Raw genomic sequence first — 4545 nt, 5'->3', positions numbered from 1 at the left:
TAATTGCAATGAGCTGTTAGGAACGTGCTACTGTCTAATGTTATGGCACCTTGTTGTGCTTCTTAAAGCATTACAGTTTTTAAAACCTTTGTTCCTTCTGAAATCATAAAGTAGCTATGCCAAGTTTTGTGTCATTTACCGCACAACTGTGCCTTCTCATAATTTTTGTGAAACAGAGGGATTAACTGTTAGCGTAGTTATTTAAAAATTTAGATCTGAGCCGTTAATGTTAATTGCTATACTCGCCGGCATGGTTTAAAGTTTTATTTTTTATACATACTTTTTTTATCTCGTGCTAATCTCTGTGTTTTATCAAGTTTAACTGATGTTAATTATTTATTCTTTTGTTGGTTGAAAGCTCGAGTGGGTTTTCTTTTAAAGGGTGTTTTATATTAACTCATTGATTTATTGAAATATTTCATGTGCGATAATTGTTTTATTTTATGTGTGTTTTAGAAATTCCTGTCCATTCTGTTGTAAACTGTTGACTAAAGCCGATCTCAGAAGGCATGTGATGGCCTGTAGGTGGTTCCTTCTGCAACTGAATCATTTCTTGAAAGCAGTGCTTTAATGGTTTAATTTAATGAGATTTTAATTAATTTTGTAAATGTGTTATTGATAATTTTTTGAACTCAATGTTCGCTTCATCAAGTTTATTTAAGCACTTTACAGTACAGCCTGACCATTTACTTCTGCAATCCTTTTCTACTTAATTCGGTTTTTCTATTCATGTGATTGCTCTTTGCATTAAGTAATTTTGTTGTGCTTGTGATGAATTGAAATAAGTAAGCAATTTTAGTACCGTAATCGCGCACAACGTCAGATTATCCTAACGCTTAAAGTAAATCGACCACAGGTCACTGACAGTAGTAGCAGAACTTGGTCGTCGTAATTTGGGCATACACTCCAGGTTGTACAAGAGTGTGTGTGGGGAGTTTATCTTAACTGTGGCAGAGATGGAGGAGGGACTTAGAGCTGTTCTCGGAATTTCTTATTTCAATACGGCATGCGTGGTCTAAGAGCTCCAGATCTAGGAAGCCTCAGAAGAGGGAATGGTGACAGAGCTGGCCTGTGTAGAGGGAATGGTGACAGAGCTGGGCTCAGTAGAGGAAGCAGTGACACAGCTGGCCTCTGTAGAGGAAATGGTGACAGAGCTGGACTCAGTAGAGGGAAAAGTGACAGAGCTGGACTCTGTAGGGGAAATGGTGACAGAGCTGGCCTCAGGAAAAGGTGACAGAGCTGGCCTCCATATAGGGAATGGTGAAAGAGCTGTCCTCAGTAGAGGGAATGGTGACAGATCTGGCCTGTGTAGAGGGAATGGTGACAGAGCTGGGCTCAGTAGAGGAAGCAGTGCCACAGCTGGCCTCTGTAGAGGAAATGGTGACAGAGCTGGACTCAGTAGAGGGAAAAGTGCCGGAGCTGGCCTCTGTAGGGGGAATGGTGACAGAGTTGGGCTCAGTAGAGGAAGCAGTGACACAGCTGGCCTCTGTAGAGGAAATGGTGACAGAGCTGGATAGAGGGAAAAGTGACAGAGCTGGACCCTGTTGGGGGAATGGCGGCAGAGCTGGCCTCAGGAAAAGGTGACAGAGCTGGCCTCCATTAAGGGAATAGTGACAGAGCTGTCCTCAGTAGAGGGAATGGTGACAGAGCTGGCCTGTGTAGAGGGAATGGTGACAGAGCTGGGCTCAGTAGAGGAAGCAGTGACGCAGCTGGCCTCTGTAGAGGAAATGGTGACAGAGCTGGACTCAGTAGAGGGAAAAGTGACAGAGCTGGCCTCTGTAGTGGGACCGGCGACAGGCGACAGAGCTGGCCTCAGGAAAATGTGACAGAGCTGGCCTCCATATAGGGAATGGTGACAGAGCTGTCCGCAGTAGAGGGAATGGTGACAGAGCTGGCCTGTATAGAGGGAATGGTGACAGAGCTGGGCTCAGTAGAGGAAGCAGTGATGCAGCTGGCCTCTGTAGAGGAAATGGTGACAGAGCTGGACTCAGTAGAGGGAAAAGTGACAGAGCTGGCCTCTGTAGGGGGAATGGTGACAGCGCTGGGCTCAGTAGAGGAAGCAGTGACACTGCTGGCCTCTGTAGAGGAAATGGTGACAGAGCTGGACTCAGTAGAGGGAAAAGTGACAGAGCTGGCCTCTGTAGGGGGCATGGTGACAGAGGTGGCCTCAGGAAAAGGTGACAGAGCTGTCCTCAGTAGAGGGAATGGTGACAGAGCTGGCCTGTGTAGTGGGAATGGTGACAGAGGTGGGCTTAGTAGAGGAAGCAGTGATACAGCTGGCCTCTGTAGAGGAAATGGTGACAGAGCTGGACTCAGTAGAGGGAAAAGTGACCGAGCTGGCCTCTGTACGGGGGGGGAGGGGGGGGGGGGAATGGTGACAGCGCTGGGCTCAGTAGAGGAAGCAGTGACACAGCTGGCCTGGGTATAGGAAAAGGAAATGGTGACAGAGCTGGACTCAGTAGAGGGAAAAGTGACAGAGCTGGCCTCTGTAGGGGGAATGGTGACAGAGTTGGGCTCAGTAGAGGAAGCAGTGACACAGCTGGCCTCTGTAGAGGAAATGGTGACAGAGCTGGATAGAGGGAAAAGTGACAGAGCTGGACCCTGTTGGGGGAATGGCGGCAGAGCTGGCCTCAGGAAAAGGTGACAGAGCTGGCCTCCATTAAGGGAATAGTGACAGAGCTGTCCTCAGTAGAGGGAATGGTGACAGAGCTGGCCTGTGTAGAGGGAATGGTGACAGAGCTGGGCTCAGTAGAGGAAGCAGTGACGCAGCTGGCCTCTGTAGAGGAAATGGTGACAGAGCTGGACTCAGTAGAGGGAAAAGTGACAGAGCTGGCCTCTGTAGTGGGACCGGCGACAGGCGACAGAGCTGGCCTCAGGAAAAGGTGACAGAGCTGGCCTCCATATAGGGAATGGTGACAGAGCTGTCCGCAGTAGAGGGAATGGTGACAGAGCTGGCCTGTATAGAGGGAATGGTGACAGAGCTGGGCTCAGTAGAGGAAGCAGTGATGCAGCTGGCCTCTGTAGAGGAAATGGTGACAGAGCTGGACTCAGTAGAGGGAAAAGTGACAGAGCTGGCCTCTGTAGGGGGAATGGTGACAGCGCTGGGCTCAGTAGGGGAAGCAGTGACACTGCTGGCCTCTGTAGAGGAAATGGTGACAGAGCTGGACTCAGTAGAGGGAAAAGTGACAGAGCTGGCCTCTGTAGGGGGCATGGTGACAGAGGTGGCCTCAGGAAAAGGTGACAGAGCTGGCCTCCATTAAGGGAATGGTGACAGAGCTGTCCTCAGTAGAGGGAATGGTGACAGAGCTGGCCTGTGTCGTGGGAATGGTGACAGAGGTGGGCTTAGTAGAGGAAGCAGTGATACAGCTGGTCTCTGTAGAGGAAATGGTGACAGAGCTGGACTCAGTAGAGGGAAAAGTGACCGAGCTGGCCTCTGTACGGGGGGGAGGGGGGGGGAATGGTGACAGCGCTGGGCTCAGTAGAGGAAGCAGTGACACAGCTGGCCTGGCTATAGGAAAAGGAAATGGTGACAGAGCTGGACTCAGTAGAGGGAAAAGTGCCGGAGCTGGCCTCTGTAGGGGGAATGGTGACAGAGTTGGGCTCAGTAGAGGAAGCAGTGACACAGCTGGCCTCTGTAGAGGAAATGGTGACAGAGCTGGATAGAGGGAAAAGTGACAGAGCTGGACCCTGTTGGGGGAATGGCGACAGAGCTGGCCTCAGGAAAAGGTGACAGAGCTGGCCTCCATTAAGGGAATAGTGACAGAGCTGTCCTCAGTAGAGGGAATGGTGACAGAGCTGGCCTGTGTAGAGGGAATGGTGACAGAGCTGGGCTCAGTAGAGGAAGCAGTGACGCAGCTGGCCTCTGTAGAGGAAATGGTGACAGAGCTGGACTCAGTAGAGGGAAAAGTGACAGAGCTGGCCTCTGTAGTGGGACCGGCGACAGGCGACAGAGCTGGCCTCAGGAAAAGGTGACAGAGCTGGCCTCCATGTAGGGAATGGTGACAGAGCTGTCCGCAGTAGAGGGAATGGTGACAGAGCTGGCCTGTATAGAGGGAATGGTGACAGAGCTGGGCTCAGTAGAGGAAGCAGTGATGCAGCTGGCCTCTGTAGAGGAAATGGTGACAGAGCTGGACTCAGTAGAGGGAAAAGTGACAGAGCTGGCCTCTGTAGGGGGAATGGTGACAGCGCTGGGCTCAGTAGAGGAAGCAGTGACACTGCTGGCCTCTGTAGAGGAAATGGTGACAGAGCTGGACTCAGTAGAGGGAAAAGTGACAGAGCTGGCCTCTGTAGGGGGCATGGTGACAGAGGTGGCCTCAGGAAAAGGTGACAGAGCTGGCCTCCATTAAGGGAATGGTGACAGAGCTGTCCTCAGTAGAGGGAATGGTGACAGAGCTGGCCTGTGTAGTGGGAATGGTGACAGAGGTGGGCTTAGTAGAGGAAGCAGTGATACAGCTGGTCTCTGTAGAGGAAATGGTGACAGAGCTGGACTCAGTAGAGGGAAAAGTGACCGAGCTGGCCTCTGTACGGGGGGGGAGGGGGGGGGGG

The sequence above is a fragment of the Schistocerca piceifrons genome, chromosome 6 (genome assembly GCF_021461385.2).
Source record: "Schistocerca piceifrons isolate TAMUIC-IGC-003096 chromosome 6, iqSchPice1.1, whole genome shotgun sequence".
NCBI lineage: Eukaryota > Metazoa > Arthropoda > Insecta > Orthoptera > Acrididae > Schistocerca > Schistocerca piceifrons.
The sequence above is the reverse complement of the archived record's forward strand: the minus strand, read 5'-3'. Positions refer to the sequence as shown.